Source organism: Ambystoma mexicanum, chromosome 14, assembly GCF_040938575.1.
Source record: "Ambystoma mexicanum isolate Mex_15411 chromosome 14, UKY_AmexF1_1, whole genome shotgun sequence".
NCBI lineage: Eukaryota > Metazoa > Chordata > Amphibia > Caudata > Ambystomatidae > Ambystoma > Ambystoma mexicanum.
Window position 1 is genome coordinate 543630192 of NC_090940.1, and position 13184 is coordinate 543643375.

Genomic DNA, 13184 nt, shown 5'->3' on the forward strand with positions numbered 1-13184 from the left:
GCAGAAGAGAGATCGAGTAGGATGAGGACAGAGGGAATGTTAGAGTCAAGGTTAGAGGGAAGATCTTCACGGATGCAGTTTGAATGGGGTCACATATACCCTGTGCAAGGGTTTTGGACTGTGAGTGATTTCTTTTGTGGCAATTGATCTCTAAAATAAATTCTTTACGTTATGTTTTGGGACTGATTAATGACATTTAAATGATCAGTAAAATTACATGACGGTATATAGCCAGTGTCGACTTCAGATTTGACCGGATTGCTAAGCATACACATCATACTTGCCCAGGCTTTGCAAGAGGGTGGGTTTGTTAAGATTGAATACTATATTGCCTGTGACCTGGAGAGTTGTACTTGTAGCTGTTACATAATCGCCAAAGATCGGACTGTGTGTTAAAGGTTATAACATTTTTCGAAACAAAGTGGAGAGAGTGAGGCCATGTTACAGTAGCCAAGGCTGACTAATTGATTAATTGATCTATTAATTTGACTGGTCGTGACAATTCTGATTTATTTGTATTGCACACACTGCAAATTCAATTGCTCCTAGGCACAGGCGTAGGTTGCTGGAAAAGTAGATAGACTGAAACAGCACTGTGCAGGCAATTGTCTCACCCCTCTCAGTGCTGCTGCTGCTTTGGCACTCACCTCTCCAGTGCCCTTTCTGCCCCCTTCCAAGGCCCCTTGTCAATTCACAGTGCTCCCAAGACACTATTAGTGCCCCCCCTGTTCTCTTATATTGACAACCAGCACCCCCTGCTCCCCACACAGGCCCATGCACCTTTCCCAAAGCCCACTACACTCTTCCATTGCTCCCCCTCCCCCATTCCAATGCTCCCTCGTCACCTAAGGTCCTTTGGAAACCCCCACTCAGTGTTCCTTGGCATAGCCATTGCTCCCATGTGCCCCTTTTGCTAAGCCAGGGGTTCTTTGCCACATAGTGAAACCTAGATTTGGCACAACAAGCTCCTTACACCGCTAAATACACCTTTGCCTTGCTCCCTTTCTTTACCCACCCATTAGGTGCCTTATTACCTCCTTCACTGGTTATCCCCCCAAAGCATCTTCCCCAATGTTCCTAACTCCATGCCCATGTTTCTGTCCCCATACTCCAAGCACGCTGGGGATGTCTGCATCCCTGTTACTTATACAGTTAAGTTTGTTAAGTACAATAGAACATTTGCAAATTTTGTTCGGATTAAGTGGCACCTCTGCATAATCGAACAAATATACTATTCTGCTCAACGTATGCTTAGTTCAAAATGGCGTGGGAGCACAATGCATTCTGGGAGTGCTCGGAGCCATGTTGGATATTTACTTCATTCTGCAGTGAAAGGCTGCACACATTTTGTTGAAGTGTTAGATTCGCAGTGCTGAGACAAACATGCTTTTTTCAAACTTGGTATGCAGTCAAGGCCATTTATGCTGGGAAACTGTTCTCCGTGGAACAGGTTTTTAGAGTAGGGAGGCCCTGCATTCCTTGGGGGGGAGCTCTCGATTGACCCATCTGGCAACCGACGGCTGTCCCTCAACTGCGCAGGTGCAATCCCAGAAGGTTTGAGAATTAACTCCTTTTTTTTGGAGTGCCTATATAGGCGGAAACCTGGAGGGGTCAGGTGAGACTTCAGCCAGAGAAGGATGCTCCGTCTGGCCTTCCTGTGAGCTGTGGCACTCTCGTCCTGGCTGTCCACAGGGTCTTCCAGCCGTAAATGGGCAAGATGAAGAATAATAATACGCTTACGGTGATGTATTCTTTCTTTGACTTCTTTACTTTTTCTGTGATCTATGTCCATGTTAGTTTTATGAGTTATTTCTATGTACTTGTAATCTTTGAATAAATAGCCGTAAAGAGCTGATTATCTTCTAAAGCGTGCGTGGCTGTGAGTTATTGTGTGTCTGTTTTTGGGTTGAAGTATTTGCTCTATAATTGCATTGGTGATTTATGGTAGTTCTGTGCACTTATCAGAGGAGAGCAATACATTATGGCGCTGTGAACAGGGTTATTTATGATGAAGTGTTCCAAATAATCTGTTTGAACGCAGACAGGCTTCGGTTATCTTGCAAGCGAGAGTAATTGGGCAGTGAGTGTTGAACTGTGTTAAGTTGTTTTTTTTTCCTTGCTGTGAAATGACGATTGTGTGAGAGACTGCAGAGCAGGCTGTCGCCTTTCCTTGGTCGTCTCACTGCAGCTCTGAGACAGCCAATAGACAGCACTTTTGTGTCGGCCTGCCACGGCCGATAGCATGTGTGGTTGAGATCTTTCCCCTTCAGTAAATCTGTCGTGGCTGACTTACTGCTTGGGAATGAAACCAGGGAGCCGAATAGCAGTGAGCAAAGCGGAAAGATGGCTATGTTTAAAGCGCTCCGATGAATGGTGAAGAAAGATTTATGTTCAATTAGGAAAGAATTTCTTTTTAAAAGTTGCAAGGATTTGACAGGAAAATTGTGACTAGTGTTTAAACATTGTGACTCAGCCCTAGTATGCTAGCGAGTGGGGGGCTGTAATATAAGGAGGCAAAGGTGCGCCTTTCTTATAATGTATGCTTTTGAAGTTTTCACATTCCTAAAGATAACGTGGGAATGAGCCGTGTTTAGGAGAAAGAGTAACATCAGTGTTGAAAGCCTAAAGGGTTTGTTTTTGGCAACTGTAAATTCCATGTGCTGGTGGTGCATTCTGTTTAAAGGAAATCACTAAAATTGCCTGCATTGCATTTTAGCTGTGCCATGTTTGCAAGGGGTGAGAGACTCACTTGACAAAAAAAAGTGAGTGAATGGCATTTGAATTTTCGATTTTTGTGCATTTTGATTTGAAATTGAAGAACCAGTTTGCAATGGTTTGGGGGGGAAAGACAATTTATATTTTCTAAATTGCCCCTAAATTGCCCCTAGAGTATGTGACTGTTCCCACGCTATGCCATGGATTAAAGTACTGTTGCTATTAAGTGATATATGTTTTGGAAATAGTGACCTGTTGACTGCGATACATGGTGAAAAAAAGTTGTTGACAAATTAACAGCCCACAAGCAATACAGAGTGTGGGTTGTTCTTGCAGAAAACGTGCAGGGAGCTGCACTACACATGACATGTTTTAAATGCACTGAAATAAGTGGTTACATTCTGGCAATGGTACAACAGAATGGACAATCTGTGTGTGATAAGACAGTAAAAAGATTCAGTGGGTTGAGGGTTATTTTTAAAGATCGCACAGTGCATTGGAGTGAGTTTGTGAAGCCAAACTACAAGGTTACGAGGAAAAAGAAAAATGTATACCTTTAAATGGGACATTGATTAGCAGCCTACTTTTAAACAGGCTAAAAGACACTTTGCAGAATTACATGGAGTTGAATCTGATGACAGGAAAAAGTGCCTCTTTTGAAAATAAGAGTCTTGCTGTGCAGAGCTTGTGCCTTGAAGATAACTTGCACTGTCTTGGGCGAGGTGCGCAAAAAAAAAAACAAAAAAAAAACTGTTGGAGGAAAGCAGAATGCTGCGCTCCTGTTCAGTAAAATGGTGTTTACAGAAGCTGGCAGATATGGGAGCTTTTTATGAGTTGCTGGAGCAGCGCAGAAAAGAGTTAATCTGGATGAACTGTCTGAAACGAGTGCCTTCCATTGAAGCCGCCCCAGCTTAAAAGTTATAGGCCGATAAGCAAAGAGACAAGCTTGCTGCGTGCGTATGGCGCTGCCATGTGCACAGGAAAGATAAATAATGACATTCCTGCATTCCATCCCCTGTGGGAGACACCGTCAGTGTGAGCAAAGACAGAGGTGGGGCTGCGAAGCCAGAATGCTGAAACTGAACTGAAGGCAATAATTGCCGTGAGTGAGAAGATGAACAAAGAGCGCAATCTACCTTACACATGCTGATGTACGCATGCTTTCTGACACTGGCATGCAATAACAGAACTGATCAGAAGTAAGGAATTCGCCCAGTATCAACACTGGAAGAAAAAATAAATGCTGCATGCAAATGGGAGGCTGAGCGCATCGCGCATCTGAACATTTGGGAAAACTGTGCACTTGTGAATGGGCTGAGAAAAGACAGCTGCCTATTTCAAGAGACATTGACGTGCAAGCTGCTTCCCAGTGCCCCATGTGATGTTAACTGAAGTAAAGCGCTGTGCACTGGAGAAGAAACCTCTAGGCGCTTTGAGAAGTGAAAATACACAGCCAGCAAAATGCAAGCTACATTGCCAGGGCTGGAGTAACTGACAAAGACATTATGGCGTGAAGCAAAAAAAAAAAAAACTGACAAAGGTAGCCGTTTTGCAAGAGACAGCATGCAGAGCGGGGCTTATTAGTATAACATGAACACTGCACATTAGCCATGATCCAGAAGCCTCACGGCTTAGTGCAAGAATGAATTATTTGTTGAAGCAACTAAAGGAACTGACTCAGACTATCGCTCTCAAAGGGGTGGCCCAAGAAATCAGCAGACACCCTTTGGGAAACTAATAAGTGGAAAACCAGAGGCTTTACAGACACTGCCTGTATGGAGAACTGGAGAAAAGATAAACAAAGCTGCTTGTGCAACTGCAGGCAGTATTGGACTGAAAGACTTTACCTTTGAAAAATGGAGTGATGCCAGCAGGGCAACCTAAATCAAGATCATGAAACACTGGCAGCAAGTTGGCGCCTGGCATTCGTGATCGCTTTGGTGACAAAGAAAAGCATTGATCCATTGAGAAGTGCGACCTGGGTACTTATTATATGGCTATTGTAAAATCACAGATCAGTCTGAGGTACCATTGACCAACTATGATCGCATTGCACAAATGAGTTTGTGATTAGGCAGTTACACCCCATAAGGTTGAGTGCAAATAAGCCCCCAGTAACATGCAGAAGGGTGACAAATAATTGTGGTAGCAATGATATGATAAAGTGTGTAGTTACCTGATGAGACTTCTAAAGGCGGGGGTGGTGTTAAGGGAAGGGGTGGGCAACGTTGATATTGAAGTTTTGATGACATCCTAATGTGGATAACACTGATAGTGTACCTTTTGATGAAATCTTAACATTTCTGTTTGTATTTTGCCTAGGCAAATAACCAAGAAAGTAGCGTGCCATGATTGGGGGGTAGACGTGTGCAATTGCCGGGTGACACTGATCAGTCAAGCAGACGCATTCTCAGAGAAAGCGGGTCACTGCGAGATACTATGTCAACTTTGAACCTGTCCTGTACCGCACTCAATGCTACTAACGTGCGTGAAGCGTGAGGACATTTGTTCTGCAACCTGCGAGAAGTGTCCAACAAAGTAATAACTTTTCCAGAACTGTCACGGTGCGGACTTGGCATATTGTCAAATATTTGATGCTGCACATTCAAATGATTCAGTCGACGGTTGTAATGACCTTGTTGATATGTTTTGCCTTTCTTGTCTAAAGGACTGTTGACAATGGGTTGTGGACTGTGACATCATGCACCACAAACAGCTGTGTGACACAGCACTTGAATGCCAACACGTTGAAACCTGATTCTTAAATGCATTTTGAGATTACTCTGTGAAAAAATGAAATGTTTTGCCCTTCCCACTGAATTGCCTTAACAGGAGATGCTTTGCCTTTTCCAAAATTACTACATTGCATGTAGCCAGGAAAATGATTCATGAATTTTTGGGGCAGCAGGGTTGGGCGAGCAGGAGCATAATATATTTTGAGATAAAATGAATGCGCACACCAAAGTTAGCTGTGCATATGTTAAGGTCTTTGATTTGTAGTAATGCTGCCAAGTGTGTGAGCTCTAATTAGAGATGGTAGCATTTGAAACAGGATGGCTCTTTTCATGTGGTAACGTTACATATACTTATAATCCAGCTAACATTTCTGGAGGTCCATGTGCTTTGACTCGATTAGGATTCATTTATTTATTTTATTTATTTTTATTTATTTTAATATTTATATTGCGCCGGTAGCTCGCGAGCCTCAGGGCGCAGAAACAAGGACACAAAAACAGACAGACGGTGATTAGACAGAGCGGACGGGACAATCACATAGATTTAAACTGACTGAGGTTTCGGCGGTGAGTCAGTTTATTTGAAGATGTGGGTTTTTACCCGTTTGCGAAAGCGCGAATAGTTGGTTTCCAGTCTAAGGTGGTCTGGTAGGTTGTTCCAAAGGTTGGCTGCAAAGGTCGGAAAGGCTCTGCCTAAGCCACTTTTGAGTTTGTTTGGTGCCGTTGCGATTTTACCAAGTTGGGATGATCTCAGTGTTCTATTAGGAACGTATGGTTTGATCCTTGTTTTTAAGTAGGTTGTGAACGATGGTTAAGGTCTTGAAATGCACCCGGTCTTTGATTTTCAGCCAATGAAGCTCCCTTCTGGAGTTGCTGATATGCTCTGTTCTAGTTTTGAGCTTGACAATTCTTACCGCGTTGTTCTGTACAATTTGGTAGCTTTGTAGGCATTGCTTGGAGGCGCCCAGGACTAAGGTGTTGCCATAGTCGAGGCGCGACAAGATGGTGGCTCTTGCTATGGTCGTGCAGTTTTCCTCAGATATGAAGGGTCTGATGGCTTTTATTAGACGGAGGTGGTAGGCACAGTTCTTTTTTGATGAACTGTACTTGGGTGTCCGCCCCCAAGGATGCTTCCGGCAGCATACCAAGGGTTTTAACCTTGCTTAGGACCGGTATGGGGGTATCTTTAATGTGGAAGGATGTGTAGGATGAGGATAGCTTAGGACGAACAGAGGATGAGCCGAAAATCATGAGTTCCGTTTTTTTCCCGTTTAGGCACATCCAATTGGAGTCCATCCATTGCTCCACGTGGTTGTATATCGTGGTAAGTTGCTCGCTATCTTTCTGATAATTGCTACTTAGTTCGAATACAAGCTGCGTGTCATCAGCATAGTTAGTGAAATAGGTGTTTATGTGGTCGAGAACAAGGCATAGGTACCTCAAGTAAAGATTAAACAGTAGGGGTGACATATTAGCCCCTTGGGGAACTCCACAAATGATTTCTTATTCCAGGGAGAACTTGTCCCCCCAGTGCACTCTGGATATTCTGTTTTTTAGAAAGGACATTATCCAGCTGATGGCTTCATCAGAGCAGTTGGTGGTCTTTTTTAGCGCATTCTGGAGTAGGTTATGGTCGAGGAGATCAAATGCGGCGCTGAGGTCAAGTAGAATGAGGAGGCCTGTCTTACCCTTGTCAATAATACCGAGGATTTTGGTCTGAAGATCTAACATGGCCGTCTCTGTACTGTGAGCCGGGCGGAAACCAGACTGCTGTGGGTGGAGGGAGTTAGATTCCTCTACGTGTGCCTAGAGCTGCATGGTGGCGATCTTATCCATGATTTTGAGGATGAAGTTGCAGTTTGTTATGGGTCTGAGGTTATTCGGATCGCGTTGGTCAAGATTGGGTTTTTTAACCAAGGGGGTTACTGTGACCTTTTTGATGGAATTAGGGACTTCCTGGTCTCTGAAAGAGGCATTGATGATCTTTGTCAGGATGGGGGCGAATATGTCTGTGTTGTCCAATATTATCTTGGGTGGAATGATATTCTCTGCACAGGTCGTGGGTTTTATGGTCGCCAGTACCTTGATCATTTCGCTGTTGTTGATCTCTGTGAACTTGAAGGTTCCAATGCCTGATGTTGCGAGCTCAACTGGCAGGGTAACTGTCGTTTTTTTGTTGGTCAGAGAATTTATGATGGCGTCCCTGGCTTTTGAGATTTTGTTGAAAAAGGCGATCTGGGTGGCATCGCATTCTTCTTGAGAGGGTAGGAAAGGAGGGGCAATGGCTTTGGGTTTTTCTATGGATTTAAGGATATTAAACAGTTTGCTGGTGGAATTAGCGGCTGTAGAAATCTGTTCATTGTAGACGTTTTTCTTGGCCTCCGTTATCATATGTTTATATTTTATTTCGCTTTCCTTCCAATGGGCTTTATTGGCTGATGAAGGATCTTTTAGCCAGACATTTTCTCTATTTCGTTTGTCCCTTTTTTGTTCTGCTAGTTCTTTGGAGAACCATTGTTGTTTTTTTTGGGTGGGTCTAGTTGATTTGGTTTGGAGGGGAGCTATTTGGTCCGTAAGTTTCTCGAGGTGACTGAGTAGATTTGCTAACGTTATTTCACAGGAGTCATTCTCGGTTTGGTTGTTATCCACCTCAATTAGGCATTGTATGAGGTGGTTCCTATCAATGTTTTTGTAGTTACGGTATGTCGAGAGGGTCGGGCAGTTAGGGGTTTTGGGTTTGGGAAGAGGCAGATTGATATGAAAGGATATGCTATGGTGGTCTGACCATATGCAAGGTTCCGTCTTAAACTCTCGGGTTTCGAGATTGTTAGAGACGACCCAGTCAAGAAGATGGCCGTTGTCCATTGTGGGCTCTTGGTTGTTGATCTCAAAATCAATGTTGTTTAGGGATCTTTGAAGTTTACCAGCTTCTTTGTCTTTGGTATCGCCATACCAGTGCTTAAAGTCGCCCGTGACTAATGTGGCTGTGTTAGGTCCTTTAAGCATATTGAGTTGATGCGTTATTTCGTCGTTGAATTCTGGGGTGGACGTGGGAGCCTGTAGAGGACAATCAAGTTTAAAATACTGTTTGCCGTAGGGGTGTGTTTGAGGTGCAGTATTTCACAGCCTGTACATGCTATGCTGCTGGGAAACATGTGTATAGAGTCTCTTGCAATGACTGCTACACCACCCCCTGGCCTTCTTCTCTATTTGAGTAGAAGATGGAGTAGCCTTCCGGGACTGCGATGTCGCAGGTGGGGCCGATAGGGTCCTTGAGCCAGGTTTCGGTTATGCAGAAAATATCTATTTGTTCATTGACAATCCTGTCATGAACACATTGTGCATGTTTATTGAGAGAGCGCGTGTTAAGCAAGCACATTTTTAGGTCTAGCTTATTTGAAGGGTGAAACTCGGGACTGTTCGGGGGGGAACAGTCAGTTTTTTAATGATGTTTCCTTTACACTCAGTGATAACTCGTGGTAAAAGGTCAACCTTTGAATCTATTGGATTATCTCCTGACTGTGATTCACATGTACATTTGCTATCAGAAGCTGAGGTTTTAGCATTAACCCTTTCATTAGTAGGTGTTTGGGGTTTAGCTGCTGGAGTTTACAAATCGTTGATGAAATTAGCGTGTTTAGTAGTTAAGAGTCTTAATCATACTTCGCAAGCTCTAGAAGAATTACTCCTTGATAGTCACGTTATTAGAAAAGCTACTTTGCAGAACAGAGCTGCTGTTGATTACTTATTGCTGAAACATAATTTAGGGTGTAATGCCTTTGAAGGTATGTGTTGCTTCAATTTAAGTGACCACTCACGATCCATTGAAAGTCATATTAGAGGTTTGAGGGATCTCATTTTCCCAAGTATCTCAAGATCAAAACAGAAGCTGGTGGGATTGATTATTTTCATGGATACCTGATATTGGGGGTACACTACGTTATATTTTTGCTTGCATTTTTATTATATTGACTATTATAATTGCTTGTTGTTGTTGCCTTCAATATGTTCCCAATTTAGTTTTAACATTTCGTATGTTTCAAAGACCAGTTCCAGTGCCACCTGGCTACTGAAGATAAATATCCAAAGGGTGGAGATGTTCTGCTCCACTTATGCTTAGTTCAAAATGGCGCTGGAGCAAAATGCATTCTGAGAGTGCTCAGAGCCATGTTGGATATTTACTTCACTCCGCAGTGAAAGGCTGCACACATTTTGCTGAAGTGTTAGATTCGCAGTGCTGAGACAAACATGCTTTTTTCAAACTTGGTATGCAGTCAAGGCCATTTATGCTGGGAAACTGTTCTCCGTGGAGCATGTTTTTAGAGTAGGGAGGCCCTGCATTCCTTAGGGGGGAGCTCTCGATTGACCCAGCTGGCAACCGACGGCTGTCCCTCAACTGCGCAGGTGCAATTCCAGAAGGTTCGAGAATTAACTCCTTTTTTTTGGAGTGCCTATATAGGCGGAAACCTGGAGGGGTCAGGTGAGACTTCAGCCAGAGAAGGACGCTCCGTCTGGCCTTCATGTGAGCTTTGGCACTCTCGTCCTGGCTGTCCTCGGGGTCTTCCAGACGTAAATGGGCGAGATGAAGAATAATAATACGCTCATGGTGATGTATTCTTTCTTTGACTTCTTTACTTTTTCTGTGATCTATGTCCATGTTAGTTTTATGAGTTATTTCTATGTACTTGTAATCTTTGAATAAATAGCCGTAAAGAGCTGATTATCTTCTAAAGCGTGTGTGGCTGTGAGTTATTGTGTGTCTGTTTTTGGGTTGAAGTATTTGCTCTATAATTGCATTGGTGATTTATGGTAGTTCCGTGCACTTATCAGAGGAGAGCAATACATTTACAGAAAATGAATGGGATATGTAGGTGATGATTCACGTTTAAAGAGTCACTTTGAGTAGTTGTCAATCACAATAGGGAGGTCTCCACTTTTTGCGCACAAAAAACGTTGAAAAAATGTGGCCCAACTAGTGATTTTTCTTTTTTCTAAAGCACATTTACCCTTCTAGACAGGGATTAAAAGGTAATACTTTACTTCACGGTGATGAGGGATACAAGGAGAGATGGAAGGTAGGGGTTGGAGATGCATGGGAGAGTGGGGTTAGAGGAGCATAAAACTGGGGTGCCAACACAAAAGAGGCTCTTGCTGCAGAGGCCCACCAGTTCCCTGTAGGCCAGATCACCTCTGTATCTCAGGCACAGAGTTTGCACTGATGAACCAGCTCCTTTATTCTATTTTTACTGCGCCCGTGCTCATTTCATTGTGGTAGTCCTCACCTTGCCTCCCCTTCTGCCACCCGCCCCCAACAATGTACAGATAAAGTTCACAAACCCAGACCTATCAATGTTGGAAATGCTTGTTTTGAATGTGGAAATGTATATTTCACAATGTGTTTGAGAAAACATGAATCAACTTACTTTGGGGCATCTGGGCTGAAACGTTCAGGGTCAAAAACGAGGGGGTCCTTATAAAACTTGCCCATCCTTCCCACTGTGTACATATTTAACTGCAAACATGAAGGTGATCATTTTAGGGCTCACAAATAAAGACATGCCTCATAAAACTCCTCTGCTTGCAGTGCTTTAAATTAGTGGAACTATATCACATATATTGGTCTAATTTGCTAAGCTCAAAAAATAGCGTAAGACTAAAATTATGAAGGTAAAAAATAGCATAAGTAGAACTTTCTTGGCGTAAGCTTTACATACGCTTGGTAAATCGGCCTCATATATATTTATATAAGCATTTCTAAAGACACCATAACTTTCTTGGTTTATTGTATACATGATCCAATGTTCCATCCATAAGGCTGTCAAGACTATACTGCACTGATGATCCATAATAAGGGTGAATGTCTATTGAGTTGATTGAGCTATGTATAAAGTAGCACTGCCCACTATAAAAAAGACAGTTTCTGGGAGAAAAAAAGCTTGCATTTGGGCTGATTTGCATACCCACAATGCCTTGCTGATGTTGCTCAGAACTGGAGGTGAACTTCCGGCGAGGGCGCCTAGGTGGCATGATGGAATGTGTGACTTGGCTCAAATGGACTATTCTACTAAATATAAATACATACATATATCCATGCAAACAAAAAAGAGCAGTGGCAGGGTCAAAACTCTGAGTCCTAGCTACAGTAAAGTCAAACAGTCCAAGGATGTGCTCCTCCTAGCATGCTTTCATGCCTTAGGAATCTTCAGGGAGGCTAACTGGATTTAGATGTGCAGGGTTGAATCCCAAGTACCAGGCTGTGGCAGCAGGGAATTCTGGCAACTGTAGTGTAGAGCCAGCCAGGATCCACCTCTACCCCAGTGTTCAATATTAGCCTTTAGTGGGCAGGAGGGTGGAGTTACCATCAGTGTGGCACTCCAAAGTCAGGCATGTGTAGCCCGGGTGCAGCCCCTCTGGAGCCCCAGTCTCCAGCTCCATGTGCGAACAAAAAAGAGGGGTGGCAGGGGCACAACTAGGAGAAGATCTTTGGACTTTTGAGCAGATTGCAGCTGAGACCCGTAACTGCGCCCCTGCCACCCCTCTGTTTGCTTGCACATGTAACTGGAGACTGAGGCTACACATGCCTGACTTTGGTGTGGAGTGCCACACAGTTGGTAACCCCCTCCTTTCCCCCACTGAGGGCTGACATTCAACTTTGGGTGGAAGTTGGATCCTGGCTGGCTCTAAACTACAGATACCAGGATTCCCTGCTGCCCAAGCCTGGTACTTACCAGAGGGATTCAACCCTATACACCTGAATCCAAACAGCCACCATGATGATTGCTGAGACATGAAAGCACTCTAGGAGGAGAAGATTTTTGGACTGTCAAGCAGATTGCAGCTGGGACAAACAAAGTAATTTATTTTGCATTTTTACAAGCTTTCGTGTAATTCATCCACTTCCTCAGGGGTATTTCCAGGAGGGGCCATGTAAGCTTTAATGCTGTGATGTTTTTCAAAGGCTTCATTCCATCTCTGCCCGAGAAAGTGGAGGAATTCGACAAAAGCTTGCAAATATGCAAAATAAATGACTTTGTTAACCTTATTAAGGTGTTTTCTCTTGGATCAACATTCTATTCAACCCTTAGCTAACACAGTACAAGCAAACTGAAACATATATATGTAGGAAAGTCCATTTGAGCCAGGTCACACATTTCACAATGCCACCTAGTAGCCGTTGCTGGAATTTCACCTCCAGTTCGGAGCCACAACAGCAAGGCATTTTGGTTATGCAAATTAACTCAAATGCAAACCTTTTTGTTCAGGAAAGTATCTTTGTCTAAGAGGGCACGCGCGGTGTGTGAGCAGTGTGTGTTCGGTGTTCAACAGTGGCAGAGCTTACTTTGAAGTCTCCTGTAATCGACAAACTGACGTCCTGTAAAGGCTGAAACTTTGGAGTCCTCTTTCTATCTTCATCATCTGAGGACTCGCTTGCCTACAAACACACCACGCATACGCGGAGCGCTGCGTAGGGTGCAAGCAGTGTGTGTGTCTGGTTTTGGTTGCCGGGTGCTGTGTTATCACTGCCATAGAGGACTGCCTACATTGAGGAATATTCGATCATTCTGAATAAGGAGGTAAGCGATACTGCTGTACAGTTCTTCCCTCCTCCTCCTCTAAACCTCCTCCGGTGGCTGTGCCTCTAGACAAGCAACCTGATTTGTACATCCTTTACATCTGTGAAAAGAAACATTTGTAGTCATATTGCTCTAAACATGCCGATACGTCATTTGGACG

General features: G+C 43.6%; 1 pseudogene; it reads right to left on the reverse strand.

Moving 5' to 3' along the window:
* LOC138526944 (cholesterol 24-hydroxylase-like) overlaps positions 1 to 13184 on the reverse strand; it is a 309525-nt pseudogene that overhangs the window by 94129 nt on the left and 202212 nt on the right.